Raw genomic sequence first — 16,801 nt, forward strand, 5'->3', positions numbered from 1 at the left:
GGGTAAAAAAAAAACTCACTTACAATCTGATATGTATAATCTATGTATAATCACTCGCCATACAGCAATAGATGATATCTGTCTATTACCTGACACCTGACATGTTAGCTACCTCTCTTTGTTTTAAAGTCTATTTTCTGCTGGATCTACTCTCTATTTTATGCTGCGGATGTTACATATACTGTAATATTGTGCATGGCAATTGTTATATATGATATAAACATAATATATCATATACTGTACATCAGGGGTGTCCAAACTTTTTCCACAGAGGGCCGCACACGGAAAAATTAAAGCATGTGGGGGCCATTTTGATGTTTTTAATTTTCAAAACATAACAAAATATATGGATTTTTTTATGTATTTTACCTTTTGGGGTCCCGGGGACTATAAAGGGTCCCAGTTAAAGATGTCCGATAATATCGGTCTGCCAATATTATCGGCCGATAAATGCGTTAAAATGTAATATCGGAAATGATCGGTATCGTTTTTTTTATTATCAGTATCGTTTTTTATTTATTTTTTATTAAATCCACATAAAAAACACAAGATACACTTACAATTAGTGCACCAACCCAAAAAACCTCCCTCCCCCAATTTCTTTCTGTTATTAATATTCTGCTTCCTACATTATATATCAATATATATCAATACAGTCTGCAAGGGATACAGTCCGTAAGCACACATGATTGTGCGTGCTGCTGCTCCACTATTGGTACTAACCTTTAACAGTTAATTTTACTCATTTTCATTCATTACTAGTTTCTATGTAACTGTTTTTATATTGTTGTACTTTCTTTTTTATTCAAGAAAATGTTTTTAATTTAATTATCTTATTTTATTTGATTCATTTTTTTAAAAAGTACCTTATCTTCACCATACCTGGTTGTCCAAAGTAGGCATAATAATGTGTTAATTCCACGCCTGTATATATCGGTTGATATCAGTATCGGTTGGTATCGGTATCGGTAATTAAAGAGTTGGACAATATCGGCATATCGGATATCGGCAAAAAGCCATTATCGGACATCCCTAGTCTCAGTTATTAAAATGTTAAAAATAAGTCCAATTATTATTATTTTTTATTTAACGCTTACAGTAAATCTCTATATCAACTTCAAGTTCATATAAAGTAATTTTTAAAAAAAAAAAGGTTTTATGGCTTTTCTGTCAAAAACAACTTAGTTTTTTTTATAGTAAAACTGAAAAGTATTTAGTAATTAGAGCCCTAAAAGATCAATAATGCAGGACACAATTGATTTTAATTCTTTAATATTTTTGAGTAATCACAGTGAAAATATAAATAAAATACCACTAAATATATTTGGGATGCCAAAGGTGCCCCACTCAGAAAGTGATAAATTTTTATTAGGCTGTTCTTTTACTTTCAACACTTTAAGTTACGAGATTTATCTGTCCATTTTACGTTTGAACTATTATTTTGTTTGTTTTATGCTCTTTTGTCAAATAAAACTTTAATGTTTTTATATGGCATCTACACAATATATGCAATATTTACCCCATAAGACATTTTAAAGTGAAATATTTCACGTAACTGGAGCCTTGAAAATAATTCCTTATAACATGGATTTTTTTTGTCATCATTATTTTTTTTTTTGAGCAATGGCAAAAAAAGAAAAAAAGAAAGACAAAATAAAAGAAAACAGCCTGCATGGCAGCTTTGTGTCAACTTTTTCTCGTTAGATTTCACCACATTCCACTTTTTTGAATGTTCCTTGTTTATTTTTGCAATAGCATTTCCAGAATGTGTAAACAATTAGCTGCGGGTTTGTCCCTGACACCCGCAATTCAGGCTGACACTCTGTGGAAACGCTCCCCACCCACACTGCTTGGTGCCTCGTCTGAGCTGCTGTGACTTAGATTACCATAGTAACTAATTACATTACCATAGTAACTAGTACATCATGCAAAAGCGCAGATTCAATCAATGTTTACTTATATAGCCCTAAATCACGAGTGTCTCAAAGGGCTGCACAAGCCACAACGACAATACTTTGTATAGTTGAAGACTTATGTCATTATGGCAGCTACAGATTCGATCTTAAAGGCCTACTGAAATGATTTTTTTTTTATTTAAACGGGAATAGCAGATCCATTCTATGTGTCATACTTGATCATTTCGCGATATTGCCATATTTTTGCTGAAAGGATTTAGTAGAGAAAATCGACGATAAAGTTCGCAACTTTTGCTCGCTGATAAAAAAAAGCCTTGCCTGTAGCGGAAGTAGCGTGACGTCACAGGAGCTAGTATTCCTCACAATTCCCCGTTGTTTACAATGGAGCGAGAGAGATTCGGACCGAGAAAGTGACGATTACCCCATTAATTTGAGCGAGGATGAAAGATTCGTGGATGAGGAACGTTACAGTGAAGGACTTGAGAGGCAGTGCAGGACGCATCTTTTTTTGCTCCGACCGTAACTTAGGTACAAGCTGGCTCATTGGATTCCACACTCTCTCCTTTTTCTATTGTAGATCACAGATTTGTATTTTAAACCACCTGGGATACTATATCCTCTTGAAAATGAGAGTCGAGAACGCGAACTGGACATTTAAAGTGACTTTTATCTCCACGACAATACATCGGCGAAATGCTTTAGCTACGAGCTAACGTGATAGCATCTTGCTTTAACTGCATATAGAAACAAAAGAAATAAACCCCTGACTGGAAGGATAGATAGAAAATCAACAATACTATTAAACCGTGGACATGTAACTACACGGTTAATGCTTTCCAGGCTGGCGAAGGTTAACAATGCTGTGCTAACGACGCCATTGAAGCTAACTTAGCAACCGGACCGCACAGAGCTATGCTAAAAACATTAGCTCTCCACCTACGCCAGCCAGCCCTCATCTACTCATCAACACCCGTGCTCACCTGCGTTCCAGCGATCGGCAGAAGGACGAAGGACTTCACCCGATGCGTTTGGCGGCCCGGAGACGTAGGAAGTCAAGGTGAGGTCGGCGGCTAGCGCGGCTAGCGCTCCAACAAAGTCCTCCTGGTTGTGTTGCTGTAGTCCGCTGCTAATACACCGATCCCACCTACAACTGTCTTCTTTGCAGCCTTCATTGTTCATTAAACAAATTGCAAAATATGTCCAGAATACTGTGGAATTATGAAATGAAAACAGAGCTTTTTGTATAGGATTCTACGGGGTACCATAACTTCCGTTACTCTGACTTCGTCACGCGCATACATCATCATACCGCGATGTTTCAGCCGGATATTTCCCGGGAAATTTAAAATGTCACTTTATAAGTTAACCCGGCCGTATTGGCATGTGTTGCAATGTTAAGATTTCATCATTGATATATAAACTATCAGACTGCGTGGTCGCTAGTAGTGGCTTTCAGTAGGCCTTTAAAGATGTAAAAAAATTATTTGGGATTGTCCGGCGGGCCAGATTTGAAGAGTTAAACGGGGAGCATGCCCAGGTCAGCTTTAGAGAGTGGGGATGTGCTGTCGAATGCTGATTGGTTGCACTAAGTTGGGGCGTTTATAAAAGTAGTTTCATGCTGTTTATTCATTTTAACAGACTTCATTTCAATGCGCAATGCTACGAGATGTAGACAGACTTTTTTTAAACATATTTACAGAAGAACGTAAAGCAGTCAGCCGGACTTTTAAAGAGCGAGGCAGGCTGCTTAATGCTTACTTCGACACCATATTCTGCCCGCCATCCTTGTTGTAGTTTTTAGCGCTTCCATATGGAGTCTCCTGACAGATATAAGTCGGAACTAAACGCTAGCTTGTATTAAAAATGGCAACAGCGGAAGATGCATGTGCATGTACGAGCCAGTCTGCCCCACAACAAGACAAACCCCAGAAATAAGGAGCTTATTGACTACAGCAAAGCATTTTGGGTACATTTCTACCATATATGGATATATTTGCTAACGTCACAATTGAGGCAAATCCTAAACGGCTCGTTTGGAGTTTGTATGAAGGAAGGCAAGATTGTTTAACAAATGTCTCCGGAATGCCTCAATGTTTTAATTTTACATTTCTGGGATTTACCCAGGTCCCAAATACACATAAAATGTTTCAAATAGGTAAGAAAAGTTTGTTTTAGATCAGGGATATACCATGAATCGACTAACGTGGACCCCGAGTTAAAAACGTATTCGGGTGTTACCATTTAGTGGTCAATTGTACGGAATATGTAACTAATAAAAATGTCAATCAATTAATCAAAGGGGTGCCCATTATGTCGATTGCGAGCTGCCGGTGGATGGCGGAGGGAGGGTGTGTCAGTCGATTGCCTAGACCTAAAAATTAGCGATCATCAATCTTCACCATGACGTCACTATCGTCACTTGATTGACATCCACGGCACACGAGGGTCTTGTGAGATGACGCTGGCTGCTGCCAGATCATTATTAAGAAAAAACGACCGACAGGAAGGCGAGAAACACTTTTGACTTCAGCAGTCAAAACTCTTTAAGAAAAAAACGACCGACAGGAAGGCGAGAAACACTTTTGATTTCAGCCGTCAAAACTCTTTAAGAAAAAACGACCGACAGGAAGGCGAGAAACACTTTTGATTTCAGCCGTCAAAACTCTTTAAGAAAAAACGACCGACAGGAAGGCGAGAAACACTTTTGATTTCAGCCGTCAAAACTCTAAAAGACAGACTGCACGGTTCCTGTCTTCACAATAAAAGGGCTGCTTCATCCTGCCTGCGCTAACAAAATAAGAGAAGCTGGCGTGCAAAATCGCAAGCTACGGAGTTTGCCGCCAATGTGTTTCTTGTAAAGTGTATAAAAACGAGCTGGACAAATAAGATGCCAAAAAACAACCACTTTCATGTGGTATTGCACAGAAAGGAGGACTTTTTTTCTGCTCCATTCAAAAACGCGGACGTTATCATCACTACTGTCTGATTCCAATCAATGCAAGTCATCACAATCAGGTCATACACCAACTTATATTCTTGTCTTCATGAAAGAACGGAATCTATGTGGTAAACATGCTTGTATTATCATTAAACACCTTTAACTTGTTAACAAAAACGTCTCTTTCTTAAATAAAGACATATAGACTATATATATATGAAATAGGTAGATCCCCTCCATTTGGTCAATTCAAGAGTAGCTCGCCTGGTTTAGATAATAGGTCAGAGGGGTGTGGGGAATAATCGATTCCAATTCGAATCGCGGTTCTCACGTGTGCGATAAAGAATCGATTCTCATTTTTAAAAAATCTTTTTTTTTTAAATTATTAATCAATCCAACAAAACAATACACAGCAATACCAAAACAATGCAATCCAATTCCAAAACCAAACCCGAGCCAGCAACACTCAGAAGTGCAATAAACAGAGCAATTGAGAGGAGACACAAACACCACACAGAACAAACCAAAAGTAGTGAAACAAAAATGAATATTATCAACAACAGTATCAATATTAGTTACAATTTCAACATAGCAGTGATTAAAAATCCCTCATTGACATTATCATTAGACATTTATAAAAAAAGAACAATAGTGTCACAGTGGCTTACACTTGCATCGCATCTCATAAGCTTGACAACACACTGTGTCCAATATTTTCACAAAGATAAAATAAGTCATATTTTTGCTTCATTTAATAGTTAAAAAGAATGTACATTATTGCAATCAGTTGATAAAACATTGTCCTTTACAATTATAAAAGCTTTTTACAAAAACCTACTACTCTGCTTGTATGTCAGCAGACTGGGGTAAATCCTGCTGAAATCTATGTATTCCATGAATAGACAATCCTTTTGAATCGGGAAAAAAATTGTTTTTGAATCGAGAATCGTGTTGAATTGAAAAAAAAAATCCATTTTGAATCGAATCGTGACCCCAAGAATTGATATTGAATCGAATCGTGGAACACCCAAAGATTCACAGCCCTAATAGGTCACCTTCAAAGGCCTACTGAAATGATTTTTTTTAATTTAAACGGGAATAGCAGATCCATTCTATGTGTCATACTTGATCATTTCGCGATATTGCCATATTTTTGCTGAAAGGATTTAGTAGAGAACATCGACGATAAAGTTCGCAACTTTTGCTCGCTGATAAAAAAAAAAGCCTTGCCTGTAGCGGAAGTAGCGTGACGTCACAGGAGCTAGTATTCCTCACAATTCCCCGTTGTTTACAATGGAGCGAGAGAGATTCGGACCGAGAAAGTGATGATTACCCCATTAATTTGAGCGAGGATGAAAGATTCGTAGATGAGGAACGTTACAGTGAAGGACTTGAGAGGCAGTGATGGACGTATCTTTTTTCGCTCTGACCGTAACTTAGGTACAAGCTGGCTCATTGGATTCCACACTCTCTCCTTTTTCTATTGTAGATCACAGATTTGTATTTTAAACCACCTGGGATACTATATCCTCTTGAAAATGAGAGTCGAGCACGCGAAATGGACATTTAAAGTGACTTTTATCTCCAAGACAATACATCGGTGACACACTTAGCTACTGAGCTAACGTGCTAGCATCGTTCTCAAATGAAGATAGAAACAAAATAAATAAACCCCTGACTGGAAGGATAGACAGAAGATCAACAATACTATTAAACCATGGACATGTAACTACACGGTTAAAAATTCTCAGCCTGGTAAGGCTTAACATGGCTGTTGCTAACGACGCTAAGGCTAATTTAGCAACTTAGCAGCCGGACCTCACAGAACTATGATAAAACATTAGCGCTCCACCTACGCCAGCCAGCCCTCATCTTCCCATCAACAGCCGTGCTCACCTGCGTTCCAGCGATCAACGGCGCGACGAAGGACTTCACCCGTGGGTTTGGCGGCAAGCATCAGCTAGGCGTCTTCTATCAGGGTAAGTAGTCCTTGTTGTGTTGCTGTAAGTGTTGTACTTAGCCGCTAAGACACCGATCGATCCCACCTACAACGTTCTTCTTTGCAGCCTCCATTGTTCATTAAACAAATTGCAAAAGATTCACCAACACAGATGTCCAGAATACTGTGGAATTTTGTCGAAGAAAACAGAGCTTTTTGTATTGTGTCCAATAGGGCCCAAACACTTCCGTGCATTTTATGACGTCACGCGCATAAATCATATCCAAAGGAGATTTTCAACCGGAAGTGTGGCCTTTAAAGGCCTACTGAAAGCCACTACTAGCGACCACGCAGTCTGATAGTTTATATATCAATGATGAAATCTTAACATTGCAACACATGCCAATACGGCCGGGTTAACTTATAAAGTGACATTTTAAATTTCCCGCCAAACTTCCGGTTGAAAACGTCTATGTATGATGACGTATGCGCGTGACGTCGATGGTTGAAACGGAAGTATTCGGGCACATTGTATCACAATACAAACAGCTCTGTTTTCATCGCAAAATTCCACAGTATTCTGGACATCTGTGTTGGTGAATCTTTTGCAATTTGTTTAATAAACAATGAAGACTGCAAAGAAGAAAGTTGTAGGTTCAGAACGCTGCTGCTAGAGTTCTAACAAAGACCAAAAAATGTGAGCACATTACAGCAATTCTTAAATCCTTACATCGGCTCCCTGTACATCAGAGAATGGATTTGAAAATCCTCCTGCTCACATATAAATCACTACATGGTCTAGGGCCCAAGTATATCACTGATATGCTCCCACTATATAAGCCCTCTAGATCTCTTCTGAGAGCAATCTGTTAGCGGTTCCAAGAGTAAAGTCCAATCAAGGGAGAGCATCATTCAGTCACGATGCAACAAATAGCTGGAATAAACTTCCTGAAGATGTCAGACTTTCCCCAACTCTGACTACTTTTAAAACTAGACTATAGACTTTTATGTTCACCTTAGCTTTCAATTAAATCTTTTAACTTTTAACGTCTGCACGGTTTTTATTTTTATTGTCTGCATTTTAATTTTGCTTTTATTTTCTTTCATTTCACTTTGTTGTCTGTGAAGCACTTTGAGTCTGCCTTGTGTATGAAAAGCGTTATACAAATAAAGTTGCCTTGCCTTGCCTAGCCTAGGTGGGATCGGTGTATTAGCGGCTGGCTGCAGCAACACAACCAGGAGGACTTTGACTTGGATAGCAGACGCGCTATCCGACGCTAGCCGCCGACCGCATCGATGATCGGGTGAAGTCCTTCGTCGCGTCGTCGATCGCTGCAACGCAGGTGAGCACGGGTGTTGATGAGCAGATGAGGGCTGGCGTAGGTGGAACGCTAATGTTTTTATCATAGCTCTGACGAGGTCCCGTAGCTAAGTTAGCTTCAATGGCGTCGTTAGCAACAGCATTGCTAGGCTTCGACAGGCGGCACAGCATTAACCGTGTAGTTACAGGTCCAGTGTTTGGTTCGGTGTCTCCTGATAGTAGTATTGTTGATCTTCTGTCTATCCTTCCAGTCAGGGGCTTGTTTCTTTTGTTTCTATCTGCATTTAAGCACGATGCTATCACGTTAGCTCCCTAGCTAAAGTGCTTCACCGATGTATTGTCGTGGAGATAAAAGTCACTGTGAATGTCCATTTTGTGTTCTCAACTCTCATTTTCAAGAGGATATAGTATCCCAGGTGGTTTGAAATACAAATCCGTGATCCACAATAGAAAAAGGAGAGAGTGTGGAATCCAAAGAGCCAGCTTGTACCTAAGTTACAGTCAGAGCGAAAAAAGATGCGTCCTGCACTGCACTCTAGTCCTTCACTCTCACGTAACTCATCCACAAATCTTTCATCCTCGCTCAAATTAATGGGGTAATCGTCGCTTTCTCGGTCCCGAATCGCTCTCGCTGCTGGTGTAAACAATGGGGAAATGTGAGGAGCCCTTCAACCTGTGACGTCACGCTACTTCCGGTACAGGCAAGGCTTTTTTTTATCAGCGACCAAAAGTTGTGAACTTTATTGTCGATGTTCTCTACTAAATCCTTTCAGCAAAAATATGGCAATATCGCGAAATGATCAAGTATGACACATAGAATGGATCTGCTATCCCCGTTTAAATAAAAAAAAATTCATTTCAGTTGGCCTTTAAAGGCCTACTGAAAGCCACTACTAGCGACCACGCAGTCTGATAGTTTATATATCAATGATGAAATCTTAACATTGCAACACATGCCAATACGGCCGGGTTAACTTATAAAGTGACATTTAAAACTTCCCGGGAAATATCCGGCTGAAACGTCGCGGTATGATGACGTATGCGCGTGACGAAGTCAGAGTAACGGAAGTTATGGTACCCCGTAGAATCCTATACAAAAAGCTCTGTTTTCATTTCATAATTCCACAGTATTCTGGACATCTTTTGCAATTTGTTTAATGAACAATGAAGGCTGCAAAGAAGACAGTTGTAGGTGGGATCGGTGTATTAGCAGCGGACTACAGCAACACAACCAGGAGGACTTTGTTGGAGCGCTAGCCGCGCTAGCCGCCGACCTCACCTTGACTTCCTACGTCTCCGGGCCGCCAAACGCATCGGGTGAAGTCCTTCGTCCTTCTGCCGATCGCTGGAACGCAGGTGAGCACGGGTGTTGATGAGTAGATGAGGGCTGGCTGGCGTAGGTGGAGAGCTAATGTTTTTAGCATAGCTCTGTGCGGTCCCGTTGCTAAGTTGCTAAGTTAGCTTCAATGGCGTCGTTAGCACAGCATTGTTAACCTTCGCCAGCCTGGAAAGCATTAACCGTGTATTTACATGTCCACGGTTTAATAGTATTGTTGATTTTCTATCTATACTTCCAGTCAGGGTTTTATTTTTTTTGTTTCTATATGCAGTTAAAGCACGATGCTATCACGTTAGCTCGTAGCTAAAGCATTTCGCCAATGTATTGTCGTGGAGATAAAAGGCACTGAATGTCCATTTCGCGTTCTCGACTCTCATTTTCAAGAGGATATAGTATCCCAGGTGGTTTAAAATACAAATCTGTGATCCACAATAGAAAAAGGAGAGTGTGGAATCCAATGAGCCAGCTTGTACCTAAGTTACGGTCAGAGCGAAAAAAGATACGTCCATCACTGCCTCTCAAGTCCTTCACTGTAACGTTCCTCATCTACGAATCTTTCATCCTCGCTCAAATTAATGGGGTAATCATCACTTTCTCGGTCCGAATCTCTCTCGCTCCATTGTAAACAACGGGGAATTGTGAGGAATACTAGCTCCTGTGACGTCACGCTACTTCCGCTACAGGCAAGGCTTTTTTTTTATCAGCGAGCAAAAGTTGCGAACTTTATCGTCGATTTTCTCTACTAAATCCTTTCAGCAAAAATATGGCAATATCGCGAAATGATCAAGTATGACACATAGAATGGATCTGCTATCCCCGTTTAAATAAAAAAAAAATCATTTCAGTAGGCCTTTAAACTTTAGTAAAATAAATATAACCTGTCTGTTTATTTCCATGGTGTATGCATGTAGCGTACCACTCATGCACATCAGCCTGGTTTTGTATGAACTCCCCTGAACTGTGATATGTGGTGGCAGCACAAACCACACAGGTCGACAGGAAACTTTATAGTTTCAGTAACTAAAGGTTCCAGGAACTTAAAAGTTCCTGAACTGTTGGTGAAAAAGGGGCTTCACACACACAGTCATTGCATTTAGTAAGAACACAAACGATGTGTGGGGACAATAAAAGCAAATATGAAGCGATAAATGTGCAGTTTGATGATGAATAAACGCCTATTTGAAGTGTAATCATTTTCAAAAGCAGCTGTGCTGTTTGAATAGTGCTCGGGGAGAAGAACGCGTGGTGCGCCATGGAAGGCAAAACCACGCCGAACTCCCCCCTTCACCAAGCGCGGTCCCCGGCGCGTATGACGCCGATTGACCGGAGAAAAAGACAAAAAGAATGGACGACGGGGAGAAAGAGGAGGTGGAGGAAGGGAAAGGGAGGAGGGGGGGATGGACACGCTTCTCTTCCAAGCCGGCCTGCACGCTGCGTGTTCGACTCCGGGGCGAGGAAGTGCGGAGCCTCCACAGCCTGTGCACTGGTGTCCATTTGCACAAAAACACAACTAAGCCGCTCCACACCCTGCCGTGGACATCCACGGAGGCCGTGACGCAAGTGGTCTCCCTGGCCGGAGGAGCATGGATGAGGCTCGCATATATATAAAAAAAAACTATGTGGAAACTTAAAACGGCGAGATGGTTGTGTTTTCGAGAAGCCCCTGCGTGGGTATGGTGGCCGCCCGGACGCGTGCACTGATCCGCCAGGGGTAGGGGAGGGGGGGCGGCCCAAGTGGGACTTAGGAGCGCATTGACGGGCCATAAAGGGGGCCAGCGCGGTGACTATTGTGCTCCCTGTTTTGTGCCCAAGAGTCCCGAGTATTTACAAAAGGTTGGCCGGTGCTTGGCGGCGGTTAGGGCAGCTGCGCAAAAAAAAAAAAGCAGCGCCACCGTGGTTGCGCAGTGGCCGGACTTGCCGTGCACTTTTTGAGCAAACTGTCGTGTTTTCGCGTAAAGAAGCACCGGGCCCCCCCAGTCGCAGCGAAAATCTCCTGTTTACACGGTTTAATAGTGCATTAAAAGAGGCGCTAAAAGCGTGAATCGACGTCGAAATGCGCCTTTCACGCCGAAGTGGAGGCCGCCTGCAGCATGGCGGGGAAGTGCGGCGTAAAGACGAGCTGGTTAGAGGCTAAAAACACGCATAAACACGCTAATCGCACGGGCAATGGCGCCATGGAAGCACCCAGGGGCCGTAGGAGCTCGTCGAGCCCGGCCGGGGCCGTGCTAATGTGCGCCAAAGCACGCAGCACCTTGGCGCACAGGACCGGTGACCCCCTTCCATCTTTGCGCGTCCTCCGCCTCGGCTAGCCAGCCTCCGCCGGCACCCGTTTTTCGGTGCGAAAACACGCCGTGCGCTCCCCGGCGGGGCGAACGCGTCGTGCGATGGCCGCCCCGGAGCCCCCCCTGGAAGTGTGCTCGCCGCGGCCGGGCAGAAACGAGAGGGCGATGACGCCATTTTCTACACAAACAAGCTCGCTCGGGGAGCCCGAAGCGGAGCCGCCGAGAGCAGCTTTAGCATCGGGATATCAACGCGGAACAAGCCGCCCTACCTTGTCGAATGCTGTAACGTCGGCGGCGTGTTCGGGGCGGCGGGAAGGTGCTGGGACTTGGGATCCGGTTGGTGTTCGTTGCACCGCGAGCCGCTCGTCTTTGTGCACCCAGAGAGGAGCCTCTCTCTCCGCGCCGAGGCTGCCTCTGCGCAAAGGTGCACACTCCACTTCCTTCCCGTCCTGCGAGCACAGCGACACGGGTGACTAATTACACGCACGCACACACCAAAAAAAACAAAAATAACAGTCACACCAAAACAAAAAAGCACACGACGCGTCGCCTTTATGATCCCGTTTGATTTGCACTCCAGCTTTTATCCAAAGGCCACAAACGTCTAGCGCCAATTTGTGTCGCCCCCAAAACGCACCGGCAAGCCTTTGAGGACGCAGACACCCCCAAAATACACCCTAAACTTCACTTTGTGGGGGACAACATCCACATGTGTGGGCATTTATTCCTAAAAAAAAAAAAAAACACCACATATTTTTAAAAGGATAAACCCTGTGGCGTATATTGTCAACAACCTTTGGAGATATACTTGATCAAGTGTTTGCTTACAAATTAATGATCTTCCTGACAAATAGTGCACTTCCGTGTTAAAATATGCACTTTTACGAAGAAAGACACAACTACAAGTCCAACTAAATGCATGCAAATGACAGCGATAATGCAGTTTGTAAAGTCAAACAAAACATTATTTAAACCACAACTTGTAAATAAATGACTGTAAAAGCAGCCATTTTGTCAAAGTCCTGCTTGTAAATAAATACTAGCTTGTTTGTGTAAAATGAGCTCGATAAAGTTGTTCTATAGTTTATAAACTCAGTACAAGCTGGTGTTTGATATTAATGTAACAATGCGAACATGGTTACATTATTTAGAAGAAAACCATCAACTGTACGCTGTTTGTGTGCTAAGCTAACAGATCAAGCTAATGTCAACATTGAGCAGCCTGTCACTTTAAATAACCAAACAATTAAAAATGTATACATTCAGCACAATCAATAAGTGACCAAAATGTGATATATTGGTATGGTACGTGCCGTTTAGCAACTGTAAAACACACATTTCATTATATTCTAAACCCTAATCAAATAAATGACCGTAAAAGCAGCCATTTTGTCAAAGTCCTGCTTGTAAATAAATACTAGCTTGTTTGTGTAAAATGAGCTCGATAAAGTTGTTCTATAGTTTATAAACTCAGTACAAGGTGGTGTTTGATATTAATGTAACAATGTGAACATGGTTACATTATTTAGAAGAAAACCATCAACTGTATGCTGTATGTGTGCTAAGCTAACAGATCAAGCTAATGTCAACATTGAGCAGCCTGTCACTTTAAATAACCAAACAATTAAACATTTATACATTCAGCACAATCAATAAGTGACCAAAATGTGATATATTGGTATGGTACGTGCCATTTAGCAACTCTAAAACACACATTTCATTATATTCTAAACCCTAATCAAATAAATGACCGTAAAGGCAGCCATTTTGTCAAAGTCCTGCTTGTAAATAAATACTAGCTTGTTTGTGTAAAATGGGCTCGATAAAGTTGTTCAATAGTTTATAAACTCAGTACAAGGTGGTGTTTGATATTAATGTAACAATGCGAACATGGTTACATTATTTAGAAGAAAACCCTCAACTGTATGCTGTTTGTGTGCTAAGCTAACAGATCAAGCTAATGTCAACATTGAGCAGCCTGTCACTTTAAATAACCAAACAATTAAAAATGTATACATTCAGCACAATCAATAAGTGACCAAAATGTGATATATTGGTATGGTACGTGCCGTTTAGCAACTCTAAAACACACATTTCATTATATTCTAAACCCTAATCAAATAAATGACCGTAAAGGCAGCCATTTTGTCAAAGTCCTGCTTGTAAATAAATACTAGCTTGTTTGTGTAAAATGAGCTCGATTAAGTTGTTCTATAGTTTATAAACTCAGTACCACCCGCTGGTGTTTGATATTAATGTAACAATGCGAACATGGTTACATTATTTAGAAGAAAACCATCAACTGTATGCTGTTTGTGTGCTAAGCTAACAGATCAAGCTAATGTCAACATTGAGCAGCCTGTCACTTTAAATAACCAAACAATTAAAATGTATACATTCAGCACAATCAATAAGTGACCAAAATGTGATATATTGGTATGGTACGTGCCGTTTAGCAACTCTAAAACACGCATTTCATTATATTCTAAACCCTAATCAAATAAATGACCGTAAAGGCAGCCATTTTGTCAAAGTCCTGCTTGAAAAATAAATACTAGCTTGTTTGTGTAAAATGAGCTCGATTAAGTTGTTCTATAGTTTATAAACTCAGTACAAGGTGGTGTTTGATATTAATGTAACAATGCGAACATGGTTACATTATTTAGAAGAAAAGCATCAAGTGTATGCTGTTTGTGTGCTAAGCTAACAGATCAAGCTAATGTCAACATTGAGCAGCCTGTCACTTTAAATAACCAAACAATTAAAAATGTATACATTCAGCACAATCGATAAGTGACCAAAATGTGATATATTGGTATGGTACGTGCCGTTTAGCAACTCTAAAACACACATTTCATTATATTCTAAACCCTAATCATATAAATGACCGTAAAAGCAGCCATTTTGTCAAAGTCCTGCTTGTAAATAAATACTAGCTTGTTTGTGTAAAATGAGCTCGATTAAGTTTAAGTTGTTCTATAGTTTATAAACTCAGTACCACCCACTGGTGTTTGATATTAATGTAACAATGCGAACATGGTTACATTATTTAGAAGAAAACCATCAACTGTATGCTGTTTGTGTGCTAAGCTAACAGATCAAGCTAATGTCAACATTGAGCAGCCTGTCACTTTAAATAACCAAACAATTAAAAATGTATACATTCAGCACAATCAATAAGTGACCAAAATGTGATATATTGGTATGGTACGTGCCGTTTAGCAACTCTAAAACACACATTTCATTATATTCTAAACCCTAATCAAATAAATGACCGTAAAGGCAGCCATTTTGTAAAAGTCCAGCTTGTAAATAAATACTAGCTTGTTTGTGTAAAATGAGCTCGATAAAGTTGTTCTATAGTTTATAAACTCAGTACAAGGTGGTGTTTTATATCTATGTAACAACGCGGAGAGGAAAATACCATGGTTACATTATTTAGAAGAAAACCATCAACTGTATGCTGTTTGTGTGCTACGCTAACAGATCAAGCTAATGTCAACATTGAGTAGTCTGATTCTTTAAAACTAATCAATTAAAAATGTATGTATTTAGCACATAACTGAGTGACCAAAATGTGATATATTGGTATGGTACGTGCCGTTTAGCAACTCTAAAATGCACATCTCATCATATTCTAAACCCTAATCAAAATAATTGACAGTAAAAGCAGCCATTTTGCCAAAGTCCAGCTTGTAAATAAATATTAGCTTGTTTGTGTAAAATGAGCCTGATAAAGTTGTTCTATAGTTTATAAACTCAGTACAAGGTGGTGTTTGATATTAATGTAACAACGCGAAGAGGAAAATACCATGGTTACATTATTTAGAAGAAAACCATCAACTGTATGCTGTTTGTGTGCTAAGCTAACAGATCAAGCTAATGTCAACATTGAGTAGTCTGATTCTTTAAAAAACAAAACAATTAAAAATGTACGTATTTAGCACAATCAATGAGTTACCAGAATGTGATATATTGGTATGGTATAAGCCGTTTAGCAACTCTAAAACACACATTTCATCACATTCTAAACCCTAATCAAAATAAATAACCGTAAAGGCAGCCATTTTCTAAAAGTCCAGCTTGTAAATAAATACTAGCTTGTTTGTGTAAAATGAGCTTGATAAAGTTGTTCTATAGTTTATGAACTCAGTACAAGGTGGTGTTTAAGGAGGTGTTTGATATTAATGTAACAACGCGAAGAGGAAAATACCATGGTTACATTATTTAGAAGAAAACCATCAACTGTATGCTGTTTGTGTGCTAAGCTAACAGATCAAGCTAATGTCAACATTGAGTAGTCTGATTCCTTAAAAAACAAAACAATTAAAAATGTAAGTATTTGGCACAATCAATGAGTGACCAAAATGTGATATATTGGTATGGTACGTGCCGTTTAGCAACTCTAAAATGCACATCTCATCATATTCTAAACCCTAATCAAAATAATTGACAGTAAAAGCAGCCATTTTGCCAAAGTCCAGCTTGTAAATAAATATTAGCTTGTTTGTGTAAAATGAGCCTGATAAAGTTGTTCTATAGTTTATAAACTCAGTACAAGGTGGTGTTTGATATTAATGTAACAACGCGAAGAGGAAAATACCATGGTTACATTATTTAGAAGAAAACCATCAACTGTATGCTGTTTGTGTGCTAAGCTAACAGATCAAGCTAATGTCAACATTGAGTAGTCTGATTCTTTAAAAAACAAAACAATTAAAAATGTACGTATTTAGCACAATCAATGAGTTACCAGAATGTGATATATTGGTATGGTATAAGCCGTTTAGCAACTCTAAAACACACATTTCATCACATTCTAAACCCTAATCAAAATAAATAACCGTAAAGGCAGCCATTTTCTAAAAGTCCAGCTTGTAAATAAATACTAGCTTGTTTGTGTAAAATGAGCTTGATAAAGTTGTTCTATAGTTTATGAACTCAGTACAAGGTGGTGTTTAAGGAGGTGTTTGATATTAATGTAACAACGCGAAGAGGAAAATACCATGGTTACATTATTTAGAAGAAAACCATCAACTGTATGCTGTTTGTGTGCTAAGCTAACA

General features: G+C 40.0%; 1 protein-coding gene across 1 annotated transcript in view; it reads right to left on the reverse strand.

Annotated features, from left to right (window-relative positions):
- The window catches only part of LOC133662523 (zinc finger protein 800-like), a 70,740-nt gene extending 58,038 nt beyond the window's left edge, over positions 1-12,702 (reverse strand). Inside the window, exon 1 of the mRNA XM_062066606.1 lies at positions 12,005-12,702. The gene's annotated coding sequence lies outside the window, so the exon portion shown is untranslated. The remainder of the gene's footprint in view (positions 1-12,004) is intronic.
- Positions 12,703-16,801: the final 4,099 nt, after the last annotated feature.

This window comes from Entelurus aequoreus, linkage group LG12, assembly GCF_033978785.1.
Source record: "Entelurus aequoreus isolate RoL-2023_Sb linkage group LG12, RoL_Eaeq_v1.1, whole genome shotgun sequence".
In the NCBI taxonomy this organism is placed as follows: Eukaryota; Metazoa; Chordata; class Actinopteri; order Syngnathiformes; family Syngnathidae; genus Entelurus; species Entelurus aequoreus.